Source organism: Tyto alba, unplaced genomic scaffold (genome assembly GCF_018691265.1).
Source record: "Tyto alba isolate M040663 unplaced genomic scaffold, T.alba_DEE_v4.0 Super-Scaffold_24, whole genome shotgun sequence".
In the NCBI taxonomy this organism is placed as follows: Eukaryota; Metazoa; Chordata; class Aves; order Strigiformes; family Tytonidae; genus Tyto; species Tyto alba.
In genome coordinates this window covers 716,842-730,788 of record NW_024881298.1, presented here as the reverse complement: position 1 = coordinate 730,788, position 13,947 = coordinate 716,842, and the positions used below count along the sequence as shown (strand labels likewise).

The window sequence follows — 13,947 nt, the reverse complement described above, 5'->3', positions numbered from 1 at the left end:
TAGCTAACTTTATGTAGTAATGACTAGGTACATTACCTTGCTTATTCTTTCTGCTGCTTTAAACTAAAGTAAAATAAGCCTATTTCTTTAGCTTGGTGTCTGTGTCCTTTGTGTTAACCCCGTCAACTGGCAAAACAAATTTGGCATCACGGACAGGATCAGAACAAAATGTCATTTTTTAAATCTAAACTTAATGAATCGGCTCCATCTGAAATTCCTGGATGGGAAGATCTTTCCATGTAGTTTGCTGACTATTGAGTGGGCTAAGGTCAGAGGACCATGTGAACAGTGGGAAAGTTGGGTAAAAGAAGCTGAACCTCTGGATGTATTAAAATGCATGCAAAAATTATCTATCAAAAAAGGAAAAGAAATTGTGTCTTCAGAAAAATGGGGATGGGTTTTGTTAACAGCATATCTGTTGGAGAATGGCTCAGAGACAAGGGTCCTGGGCCCACCGAGCAATTGTATGATCAGAGCCTGCTCTAGCTGCTGATGCTGAGCCTCACTAGGGTTTGCCTGCAGCTGCTCGCAGCTGCTGATACAGGAGGAATGTCAAGGACGCTTCAGCCCTGTGTACCGTGGTGTGTCGAAAACAGGTTAAGGGGAATTAGGAATAGTGGTCTGAGAAACCTAGTGTTATGATAACGGTGGTCTGAGAAACATTGTGTTACGGTACTGTCGTGTATCGAAAACAAGTCAACAGGAATCAGAAATAGTAGCATGAGAAACTTAGTGTTATGAGAAGCTTGTGCTGTAAGCTAACTGCAAGTAGGTGGACCGTGCGAATACGACCTTTAGAGCTTAAGCCAATCAGCTAGTGACTAGTAGGCATAATAATTATCATTGTCTGTATAAATATATGTACCCTGGACCAATAAAGACACACGTTGATTGATGCTCTATCTTCCACACTGAACCCATCTCGGCGTGTCGTTCGTCCGCGACTCCGCACATATCGGAAACAGCACCAACAGAAAGGAAAACTGTTGTTAGAGCGCTCCGACGTGGAGCAACAGATGTGTGATTGGCAAAATCAAATTGTAATGTTACAGTGTCAAAACAAGTTGCTTGCTGATAAGTTGGATCCTTATCAGACTTTAGCTGAAAGGGCTGCAGTAAGAGTTGCACAGTATAAGAAAAGAAGGGGACGAGTAAACTGTAGGAACGTGCATGCTGTGATTGCAGAAGCAGGGGTACAGTGGGATCCTGACAGATGGGGTGGAGATATTTGGGATTCTACGGGTTCTGTTGAGGCTGGTTCCTCAGATGAACCTGTGGATGTAAAACCAGTGTGGAGACGGAAAATAGAATTGGATACTAATGGGCAACAAGTAAGATAGGATGTGATAGAGGATTATACTCAGCATGAAATAATTGAAAGATTTAAGCAGAGACCGGGGGAACCCCTGCTCTCTTGGATGGTGCATTTGCACAACGGGGGTAACCCTAGATCCAGGGGACTCTAGGAAGTCTTTAGTTTTGAGTTCGGACTCTGTGCAAGATGCATTCCAAAATAATCCTCCGGATACAAATTTGTTAACCTTGGCCACCCGGGGATGTACTAATAAATACCCCACAGAGAGTGATTGGCCAGGTGGGGAACATCCCTGGTATACTTTGCGAGATTGTATACAGCGGATGAAGGAGGAAGGGATGAAATTGTCAATCTTTATAGGAGACCCTGACAGAATGGTGCAAGCTGCCTTGTCTGTCACTCATAGGAATCGATTGATTAAAACTGACCCACCAGCATATAAAAATGTAACAATGACACTCTTAATTAATGAGACAGGAAATCCCATTGATGAGATGTTGGAGAATGGCTCAGAGACAAGGGTCCTGAGCCCACCGAGCAGTTGTACGATCAGAGCCTGTTCTAGGGGCTGATGCTGCCTCGCTGATGCTGAGCCTCACTAGGGTTTGCCTGCAGCTGCTCGCAGCTGCTGATACATGAAGAATGTCAAGGACGCGTCGGCCCTGTGTACCGTGGTGTGTTGAAAACAAGTTAAGAGGAATTAGAAATAGTGGCACGAGAAACTTAGTGTTATGAGAAGCTTGTGCTGTTAGCTAACTGCAAGTAGGTGGACCGTGCGAATACGACCCTTAGAGCTTAAGCCAATCAGCTAGTGACTAGTAGGCATAATAATTAGCATTGTCTGTATAAATATATGTACCCTGGACTAATAAACACACACGATATATGATGCTCTATCACCCACATTGAATCCGTCTCGGCGTGTCATTCCTTCGGGGCTCCGCAGCCCGCCCCGGCCCGGGGGCGGGGCTGCTGCGGGCACTGAAGGAAAGAGCTGGGAGCCAGCCGGGGTTAGTGTTGGGATGGGGGGTTGCAATGGGATCTGGGGTTTCAAGGGGAGCGAGAGCAGCTCGGAGAAGAGCAAGCACGCTCGGGCCCTTAGGGACAGGGAGCTAGGGTGGGGTGTGCCTTTGGGGAGTGGAATCACGACTTTAGAACCAGGAAGGTTATACAGTAGCTATGTTTATTCAGCGCTGGGCGCACGGGGGAATCATTTCCTCCAAATGCGTGCGCGGCTCCTTTTTGTTACGTAGAATGTTACTCCTGTATCACAATTACGGGAACAGGGAGGGGATATTACAATTAGTTCTGAGAAACCCTTAAAATATCCCCCACCCCAATCCCCTGGCGCCAACCGTCCCCTAGCAACTCCCATGTTATCAGATAAACGGCATGTCTTAACAAAACACAGAGCATGTCCCAACAAACACAGGGCATGTCCCAGCAAGCAATCTTAACAGACAAAGGGCATGTCTCAATCCCCAGGTGCAATGTTTCCTGAGGGTGAGGGGGCCATCTGGTTTCCTTAGATCACCTTGATCACTGTATGAATTGTGATGGACTCACAATTAAAACAATGGGTACTGGTTATGGACCTTGAGGCAAAACAGTAGGTACCAGAAGGGACTGGTTTTCGTTTGGAAGATCAGTCAAAGATGAAATGAGCATGTCCAAGGATGGAGTTCAACCAGCACACACAGTGAGGAAGACTATTGACGTTCACCAGAGGACCCCCGTCCAACATAACCACGCGTGGGCTGGAGACATTAGCATATGATAATGATTTCCAGGAAATAACATGAATATGCTAATCATTACCCTCCCCTCTTGGTATTCAAATCAATCAGAAAAGTTGCCCAATGATTTCTGGTGTACCATAACGAGATGGTATCTAACTAAACAGCTCAGAAAGTGAAAATCCAGCAGGATCTATTGTGATTTGATGTAACGTGGAAATATTTGGAAGTGGCACGGGACGTTGTGTTGAGTTTGTTGAGATTTGTTAACATCGGCACAAGAGGCACTGTGAATCAATGCACAGGCACCTCCTTGGTGCAGGGTAAGCATTGCAAGTACTAGATGATTTTGTCCCGCTATCAAAGCTAAATGAGGATTTTCCTCTTGTGAGGCTGAAGTGGCATCTGCTGTGTGATTGCTGTGGCTTCCATGGCAGCAGATAGATTTCTGAGAGCTCTTTCTAGTTTGTTTACCCTGAGTGCGGGGATTAACATTTTGACTAAACATCTCCAATCATGGGGGGTTCCTCATACAGTGGGGTGACGAGGTGGAGGGTCAGATCTACGCATGGGGCAGGGGCTGCGTTAACCCCCCCGCCTCCCGCTGCAGGAATGCCCGCTGGCAGAGGCGCTGTGAAACAATCCTCAACCCTTTAATGACTGAAGACGGAAAGAGAGAGATGGGAGGGGGCTGGGGCTGGGGCGGGCGGGTGCGGGTCGCATGTCCCAGGGGTTGTGCCCCACAGCTTCTGTGCCCAGCTGTCAGAAGCGGCTGGGGCGGTGTGGGGCACTCTGCCCCGTGGGGTACCTCAGGGCTCTGGCTCGCTTGGTGGGCACGCTGCTGCCATGGGATGCTCTCCGCTTGCTGCTGCCCACTTGCTGCCTGCTGCTGCCTGCCGCCGCGTTGTCCCTGTTGCGTTGTCACCTCCCCCATGGGCCCTGGCACCCCCTGCCAGACGCTGGCCTGTGGCAGCTGGGAGGTGACGGGGTGGAGCTGGGCGGGCTGGGAGGACACCGGCAGCCCTGGGACAGAGAGCAGCGTGCCGGCAGGGACCGGTGGTGGCATGGCCGGAACACTGAAGCTCTGAAACCCTGTCTGCCGGGGGGGTTGGAACGTGCCCCATTATGGCATCACCTCCTAACGACATCACACACGCAGGGGCCGGGACCCAGGACCAGCTGTGAGCCCCTCCACGGGCAATGGGGTCCTGGTCCCCCCGGCCCCCTCGCTCCATGGCCGCCCTCAGCCTCTGCTCAGCCACAGCCCAGGTGACACCCACCCTGTGCCTGCACCCTGCTGGGGGCTGCTCTGGGCAAAACCAGCCCTGGGATGCCCCTGCAGCTGATTAATATTATTTAGCCTGGATAGGGGGCTCCCCAGAGGGAGGCCCCAGCTGCCCTTGTAGCAGCCCACGCAGGAGGAAGCTGAGGCCCAGGCTCGCTCATGCCAGTGAGGAGGCCACAAATCCTCTGTCACTGCCGTGCCTGCGGCCAGTTTGGAGGGGGGGAAGGTGCTGCCTGGGGCCGAGGAGAGGAGAGCCCCAGGGGGGACGGGGGGCCCTAAACATCTCATCTCCACTTCAGTTGCTCTCCTCCTTCCCAAGCGGTTTGGGCAGAGCTGAGATGAAGGTGGCCATTTCCCTCGGCGCTCCGTCCCCCAGCCCTCCATCCCCAGGGCCGTTCCCAGAGCGAGGGGCAGACTGAGGGAAGGGAAAGCTTGACGTCTTTGTAAGGCACGGCCTGACTGACTCTGCCCAGGACATTTCATCCAACACAGCCCCTGCTCTGGGCACCTCCTGCCGGGAGGATGCAGGATGCCACTGTGGGCCTGAAACCCTGTTTTCTTCCCCCATCCTTCTCCTGAGCCAACAGCAATCGTAGGGTTCCTGCCCCAGAGCCCAGGGAGATGGATTTCCCCCAAAGCAGCACTACCCACTCCCCCATCACCTCCAAAAAGCCCCTTAAAAAGCTCCAAAGATGCTTCCGACTCCTCTCCCCCCCTCAAAGGACACCAGAGCGGCACAGCAAGACAAACAAGATTTTTATTGTTTTATTGTCCCATTACAGTCACTGGGCAAGAAGAGAAAAATCAGCCAGCCAGAGATGGCTCTGGGGGTAGAACCCGTCAGTCAGCAGCAACACCTCACAGATGGGGCCCATAAGACAGCAACACAAATCTATGTTATTTGAGTGCTACAGAATGAACCCCCAAATAAATAAAACACTGTAACAAACCAACAAAAAAACACAGACAAAGATTCAAAGTGATAAATAACACTGGTTTGCTTGAAGGATTTTTTCCCTCCCTCAGTTTTATTTACAACACAAAATGTTTCCAAACTAGACCTTCTGTTACAGTAAAAAAATATATTTTTCAGCATCTCCAAAATAAAGTTCCTGTATTTCTGTATGTGGCACACTGGGGGAAAAATAATAATAATAAAAAAAAAATGGGCCAGCACCTTATTTATTACTTTTGCACAGGCCTTTGGGATTCCCATGCACTTCATTTTAGGAAGCTTTTGAGAGGGGCCCCCAGGAGTTTGGGGGGAGCTGTTTTAAGGCACCAAAGTGAGGAAAACACCCAGCCCCCGTCCCGCAAGGCTGGGAAGGAGGTTGCTACCAACTAAAGCATGGCTGGTGCCTTCATGGGATTTTGTGGTTTTAGTCCTAAAGCGACACCAGGAACACCCTTGAGAGGGTTTTTCCACCCAACATGATTTTCCTCCACACAGAGAAATACTAAAGCCTCCCCAAATCAGGAGCTGGCCACAGGTTTACGGTGTATAAAGGGGCAGCCACAGCACTGGGTCTCACAGCCAGCCCAGGCCCTTACACCCATCTTTTAGACAGCCCCAAGTCACATTACCAAGCAAGACCTCATCTTTCATGTAAGTAAAAAAAAAATTAATAAATAGAGAAAAATTGCTAGCCCTGTAAATAGCAAGAACAACACTTTAAATGGAGGAGATGGCCCCGCCTGGTTTTCTTTTCCAATTGGGAACACCCAGGGCAGCTGCCACCATTTTTTCAGCTCCCCAGGCCCAGGGGAGATACAGAGCCCCACGGGGCTGGACCCAGCCCACTCTTCATTCAAACCGGCACCATTTTCCTTCCGGGGTGGGTTTCCTTCTTTCTTTCCAAGCTGGAGAGGTGCCAGGCACGTGCTGAAAACAATCCCAGTCCCTGGCCCTGGCCCCTGACAGGAGGGAGGGGAGTCCAGCCCAGCTCTCTCCTCACACGTAGAGGAAAATAAAAAGGGAAAAAACAAAATTGTCCCACAGTAGAATCCCAGTAATTCCATTTTAGGGGCAGGGCAGCAATGGCACTGGTACCACAGCCACCCAGCTCCACAGCCAGTGCAGGTCACAGCCCTGATGCTTCTACCTCCACAGGAATTCAAGCTCATACACATGGAGGCTGAACACCCCCGACCTCCCAGTGACTGGGCCGTGCACCTCCGTTTGCTGCTCTAGAGACACCGAATGCCTGCAGCACCCCAAGGACAACTGAAAACAGCTGCACGGCTTTAATGGGAATCCTCCAGCTGGAAAAAAGCCGTTTGTGTCTGCGTGGGCACAGCTTTGAGTCACATTCTCACTCCTTTCCTTCAAAGTCAAGATGCCTAACCAGGAAAACTGGGGGCAAAAAGAGAAACAGCGGGAGAGCACCATCAGTGGAAGACCTGCCGGCCGCTGTCGGCTCATCCCCGTCCGTGGGACCACCCCGGCAGAGAGGAGCTGGTTTGCGTGCCACGGTCCTTGCCGCCTGCTCCCGGGGATGGGCCCTTTGCTCGGCATCGCCACCCAAAGCACGGGCAAACGGCAGGCACACGCTGCCGCTTGCAGAGGAGCACGGTCACAGTCACAGGCAATTCCTCACCTCTTTCCTCCCCACATTCAGCGTGTTTCTGTGTCGACAGGGAGAGCCTTCCACATGACTGTTTTCGACATTCCACCCGAGACATTAACTGCAGAAGGATCGGTCCTGCAACAAATACTTTACAGAGCAACCCGGGATTATGGGCACTGGTGCCACCGAGTTCATTTCCATCAGCCAGAGGAGCAGGGAGGCCTGGAGATCCAAAGCTCAGTGTAAGCACGGGAGCTTTTGCTGGCCGGGGAGTTTGGGGAGGCAAGCCCAAGAGCTGCAGAGCAGCAGCTCCAAGCCAAGGGTCTTGCTGCTGTTTAGCCCTGGAGTGGGCTCCTGAGCCATTGCTGGTACGGATCATGCCTGCAACACCTCCTGGTTAGGCATGAGCATCTCCAGCTGCCGTCAAGTCACTGATGATGCAAGTTCTGGGGGTCAGACGTGAGCTGGGCAGCCCCTCTGCTTGGGGGCAGAGCCCTGTGATCACCTCCTGCAGCCCTGCCTGAATAGTTGATTTTCCCACCAAGCTGACTGCTGGTGTCTGCGGGATGCTCAATAAAGATGCAAGGGGAGAAAACTGTGCCAGAAGCCTTCAGACTCATCTTGCTGGGGGTCCTGGTGCTCAGTGGGGCTTTACCTGCCACTGCTTTGCTCTGGGCTATCCAAGTCACTGGTCTTCCCCAGCTTCAGCTGAACTGAATGCGCATCAACAGTTTCCGGCATCTTCTGGGACTCCTGATGTAAAAGGGACAAATCAAGTTCTCTGATCAAAGTGAAGGTAAACTCAACACCCAGCAAAAACATTGCATGCTGCCCTCTCCTTCTGCTCCTTGGCAGCTTTAGCCATTAGTGCAGCAGGGCAGAGACCTTTCACTCCAAGCATTGGCAGGGGGTGAGTTAAACACACTATTATGAGCAAACATTTCCATAATAATGATCTAAGGAAACCAGGTGGCCCCCCCACCCTCAGGAAACGTTGCCCCTGGGGATTGAGACATGCTCTTTGTCTGTTAAGATTGCTTGTTGGGACATGCCATTTGTCTGTTGGGACATGCCCCATGTTTTGTTGAGACATACCGTTTATCTGATAACGTGGGAGTTGTTAGGGGAGGGTCGACGCCGGGGCGGGGGTGGTGGGCCTTGGGGTGGGGGATATGTTAAGGGTTTCTCAGAACTAATCGTAATATTCCCTCCCTATTCCCGGAATTGTGATACAGGTGTAACATTCTATGTAACAAAAAGGAGCCGCTTTTGGCTCCAAGGCGCGTGTGCATTTGGAGGAAATGATTCCCCCATGCGCCCAGCGCTGAATAAACATAGCTACTGTATAACCTTCCTGGTTCTAAAGTCATGATTCCGCGCCTGAATAATAACAATCATCATCGTCATCATATTCATCACTGTTATAAATGACTCATTTGAAAGGTTATACCTCAATTCAAGTGTTAAGCTCCTTTCTAATTTAGGAAAAAAATGTTATGATGTGGGATCCAGGCTATTAGGATCTATTGCTACTGAGTTCTGATCTTCCCCCAACAGTTCAAGACAGGCTGTGATAGCAAGAGGCAATCTCACAGCCCGAGGGAGACGGCCAGCCTCCAGCACCCAGCGAGTGTTACCTCTTCTCCTTTGGCTTCATTTTTGGCACCGTCCAACAACTTCTTGCTTCCTGCCATATGGTCACCAGAACGCTGAGCTCTCGCTTCGAGAAGCAGAAATCCATAATTTTCCAGACAAAAACGAGAGCCAAAACCTTCACAAGTAAGAGGGAAGATGTGGTGAGGCCCAAGATGAGGCGACATCTCACTCCAGCACCACGACCGTCCCGCTGCCAAGCGGCACCGGCTCTCACCATCATGGGGGAGTTTTCAGGGTCTCAAGGGCGATGAGAAATCCTGGATCCCACTGTGCTCCTCCTGGGAGCAGCACCCCTCTTCCCTCCACCCCATCTCAAACCAGCTTGCCCACAAGAGCTGCCCTCCAAATTGCAATTATTTCACTCTATTCTAGTATTAGCCTTTCTTGCCCAGCAAGGATTTCCACCACTGGTAGAAATTGCCTTCCCTTTGCCCTGAATTCCCCCATTTTCACAGCATCAAACACCGACCTGCCCTAAACCCTGATACAGAGCGTGCTGGACTTGCCTGGTGCTCCCTGCCCTCTGCACCTCCCATGCCCCCACCCATCCACCCCTGACACTAAATATTTTCCTTGCTGGATTTCGGAGGGGATTTCTCCCATGTCACTGCTTTCCTCCTGCTGCTACAGGGATGAATCCCCCGGGAGCCCACACGCTGCACAAGAGTCCGCACCTGAATTCCTCGGAGTGACAACGCGCCCAGGTAGAGAAAGACGCCACAAAGCACAGGCACTGGTATGAACTGAAAACAAAGAATGCTAGCATTTAGTTTTTTAAACGGCATTTTCAGTATTACCCCTCTCTTCTACAGGCACTGCCCAGAATTGCCCAAAGCTTACCCGTTTCCACAGGGTTAGAGGAGTGTCAGATTTTCACCCTCAGAGATTTTGTGTGTGCGAGTGAGCGAATGCTCTACTTTAGGCTGAACCTTGGAGTGGCCTTTCATCAGAATAAGCCTCTTTTCCAGAAAGGTTGGAGGAAAACTGGTGATTTCACCTGTGCTACCATATGCTGCGCTCTGTGTCAATACAAAACCATTTCTACATGTTCTTGTGGCAACGGGCAAAAGCCACGTGCCTCCTTTTAGCCTAGAGATGAGATTCCTTTGTGCAAGGAAGCCTGTGGGGATGATGCCAGTGTGTGTAGCTACTGGGAATGGCTGTGCTGGGGCATTTGGGGGAGCAAATTGCAACCAGTAAAGTGCTGCTTGCTCAAAAGAGAGCAGATGTACTGGTCTGATTACGCTTAACTGTAACCCATAAACACAGGTGGGCCTGAAAGACGCCTGAAAATTAAAGCAGTTGCATTGCTCGCTTGCCTCGAGCACATCAAACCGTGGTCTGAAGGGCTGGAAAGTTACCCAAGGCTGGTTCCACCGGGGGTCAAGCCCCAAGGTTTAGCATCGCCTCCTCCTCCACTCCACAACCACTCGGGCCTGGAGAGAGGGGACCCCTTTTGTATAACCTCCCAAACCCTCCTGGTTGTTGGGTGTCTTGCAATTCCCTCTCACCACCTTTAACACAGATGTGAAGAAGACAGTGCAGCCCACGAGCACAGGGATCATCAAGGCAGTGACCCTCTGCTCTCACATCCCCAGGAACTTGGGTTGTTCTCCAGGAGCTGAGCAGTCAGACTCTACTTGGAGGCTGTTCCCATGGGTGATGGACAGGACGGTCGCAGCCACAAACCAGGGCAGCCCCAACACGGAGCACATCCCGAGCATCACGGCCACCAGGAAAAGGTCCAGGTGGTATCTGCACCCTTTCTGCAGGGAGCAAAGCAAGAAACAGCATCCCACAGCACAGGAGCAAGGACAGCATCGCAAGTCAGACTCCAACCCTACTTGAGCACAAGTCAACTGCTGGAAAATTTAAAACAAGAATTGGAAATAGGCAGGAATGTATCTGTGCTTTGCACAAGCACCTTGCATCAAAATCTGCCAGGAGTTCAGACAAAGTGCATTTGGAGAGACCGTTTTTTTCATTCATAAAGAAATTCCAACCATTTGCAAGCAAGATGCGACTCTGGGTTATCCTTGGCAGCACATCAGAACAATTTGTTCCCCCAGCCACTGCCGACATTCAAAACCAAAACGTTTTTTGTTATTATAATAGCATCCTCCAGGATGGGGCGTGATGCAAATGCACGTGGTCGCTTTGGGGTGTGAACAAGGGGTGGGCTGTTTGGAGAGCTGCGGGCAGCTGGGACAGCAAATCCTCCTCCTCACTACTACAGAGACAGGGAGAAGTGAAGAAAGCCAAAAATGACCTGGAGAGTTCTCTTATCTCGTCACACCTCACCTGTCAGGATAGTAGCCATGCACCTGCATATCTCAAGGTACTGCTGGGGTTTACCTTCTGGTCCAAGAAAAAAACCCAGGAAGCTGGGGAAAGAAAGAAAAAAAAAAAATGGGAGAGGAGAACATGCCCTTGCTCAAAGGACAACCAAGGGGATCCCCAGGAGCTACCAGCCCAGAGTACGGCTCGAGAGGGGACTCACAGGCTCACCGACTCTGCGGTGAATTTGAAATTCATCAAAACCAACCACAAATTGAATTTTTGGGCCAACTTTCATTAAATTTGGCCAATGGGTTTAAAAGATACAGCAGGGAAGGGAGAAATGACAGAGAGGAGATGCGAGAGGGAGAAATGTGCTTGGTCCCACTGGCCACGTTCCCTTGGGACACCAAACTGATGCATGCAATTTAATGTGGTTTTGTTTTTTTTAATAAAAAAAACTTTGTGCTTCTCATTCAGACCTTACTGGGATGGGAACTTCCATCATGCCCGAGAGGAGGACAGCTGGGGTCAGGCGGACAAATGCCATGACGGGCTGCTGGAGAAAATCCATCTCTCCTACACGCATGTCGGACCCTTCAGCCCTGGTGGGAATTTTCTTCATGAAGTGCAGCTCCACTTGGGCACAACAAGTGATTTTCAGGCAATTACCCCAAGTGCAAAGACCACAAGACTCTGCAGCCAAGTTTGCAGGAGCAAATCTGGCCCTAAATGCCAGAAAGCTCCGAGTGTCTCCCCCTGCTTAAATCCATTGCGCTGGTCTCATGGTTCACCCCATGTTTAGCTTCTGCAGTTGTGGCAGGAGGGTGAGGGGGGAGCGTTTGGGCTGGTGGGAAAAAGGAAGACACTCAGAAAGATGGAGAAAGAGCAACTGGGATGCTTCTCCTTTGCCAGGAACCCTCCCCTGGGCCCAAAGCCCTGCAGGAACCCTCCCCTGCCTTGGTGGGGGGGTGCAGCTCTGTCTGTCTCTCCCTCCCATCACCAAACAAGTGGGCAATGGGGACAAGGTTGTTTCTTTCCTTCTCCTTCTATGGCGATGCTTCTGCAAAAAGACTTCTCGAACTTTCACCCTCGGCATGCCCTCGGCAAACTCCGTGGACTGTTCCTGCCGGGCCAGGATCATATCTGGGGATGGCAAAGGGAAATGAAGCCATCGCAGCAGAAAGCCCCTCCGAGTCCTGACCCCCGGAGCCCCCGGGCAAGGCTGTGCCACGCAGGACACCCCAACGCAGGCTCAGCCTTGCTTAGCAAGACGTTTTATCACAATTCAGCCTGTGCATGGAAAACAAGAACTTTCTTTTGCTAATAAACAGCATCAAAGTACATGTTCATCGCTCTGCTAAGGTAATTATTTCCCATTCTAAATAATGCAATTTTCTTGCTGGATCTGGCCTTTCGGTCTGACTCTACACATTTAACCAAACTGGAAGCAATCTATAGCAGAGACTTTCCCAGAGTTTCCTTGCCCGAGCAACTGCAATTTGACGGCGCCCATGGTACCTGCAATCTCTTTGATGCTGTTGGCACAAATGGCCAGCAGCACTGTGCCGCAGAGGATGCAGCTCCTCAGCTCAAAGAGGCTGTGCAAGGGCAGCGTGACATCTTCCACGTCCTCCGCAAACTTCAGCCACCTGTGGACAGCAGGCACCATCAGCCCCACGGCAAGAAAACAGCCCCACCTCTGTAGCCCCTTGGGTAGAGCTGTGGGGTGGCAAGAGGAGAAGGCTCCTCGCAGCAGCACCTGCAGCTGCAAAAGCCTCACCTGCCGGGGAGCAGACAGCAGAGCCCGCGGGCGGTCGCCACCGGGACTCCTCTCCTACCGCAGCCGGCAGCAGAGATTTACCTTGCCCTTCCCTTCCACATGGCATCTTCGCCCTCTCTCACGCAGATCTCACCCAGCTCGGTGAACAAGCCTTGGGGGACATGCTGCTCGTCCTCCTCGGTCCCGAGGATGAACTGCACCCGCTGGGACGGGGTGTCTGGGGGCAGAAGACAAAGCCCGGGCCCGTTACCGCGCTTGAATCCGGCCCGACATGCTCACATGCAGAGTGGGCATCAGCTCGGTACCAGTTCAGCCATAAATATCGGGCTGGCCCCTCTCCCCAATTTGCTCAGAGCCACGGAGAATGAGAAGCATCAATTCCACCTCTGCACAAAGATGGGCAGCTTTCGTGCCCCACATTTCCATTTTTAGAGCCAGGATCTCTCGGAAAAAGGCAAACCTAAATCCACTATCCATTTAAGTGCCATAAAGGAAAAAAAAAAAGAAACTGGGAAAAGTCTGGAAAAAGGGACTCCACCCAGTAGTGGCAAATCCATATATATTACTGATAGCCCTTAAAGAAACATATCAGTAGTTTACAGTGCTTGATTTGAAAGATGCTTTCTTTTGCATACCCCTGGAACAGGAAAGTTGTAAACTGTTTTTGAGTGGGAGAGCCCAAAACCAGGGCGTAAAGTCCAACTAACACGGACACGACTACCCCAAGGATTTAAGAACAGGCAGCAGTCTTTGGTAGCCAGCTAGCAAAGGAACTGTAAATCTGGTCAAAGGAAAAAGACGGTGACATTTTAACTGCTACTGAAGAAAAGTCAACCTGTATACGGGTAACCACTGAACTTTTAAACTTTTGGGGACTTAATGAATAGAAGGTGTCTAAGAAGAAAGCCTAAATAGCAAGCCAAACTGTAATATATTTAGGCTTTGAGATTTCAAAGGGACAGAGGAAGTTGGGGACTGACCAAAAGGAAACAATCGGTGCCATTCCTGAATCCCGAACTGTGCAGGAATTAAGAGCATTTCTGGGAATGGCTGGGTGGTTCCATCTCTGGATTATGAATTATGGCCTGATAGCCAAACCATTATATGAGGCCCAGAGGTCTGTTCCTTTCATGTAGGGCCGACAACAAGAAAAGGCCTTTCAAAAACTTAAACAAGCTCTAATGTCAGCACCAGCTTTAGAATTACCTGATTTAACTAAAGATTTCCAGTTGTTTGTCCATGAATGACAGCACCTTGCCCTGGGAGCCCTGACCCAGAGGATGGAAGCTGGAAGAAACCTGTGGGGAACTTTTCTAAAGAACTGGACA

General features: G+C 50.8%; 1 long non-coding RNA gene across 1 annotated transcript; it reads right to left on the bottom strand.

The window, feature by feature from the left end:
• Nucleotides 1-7,632: 7,632 nt before the first annotated feature.
• Nucleotides 7,633-9,298, bottom strand: LOC122153842. The gene is made up of 3 exons (XR_006165697.1): nt 9,234-9,298; nt 8,541-8,674; nt 7,633-7,656 (listed from the first exon to the last, which is right to left on the bottom strand). It is a non-coding gene; the product is annotated as an uncharacterized LOC122153842 (long non-coding RNA).
• Nucleotides 9,299-13,947: the final 4,649 nt, after the last annotated feature.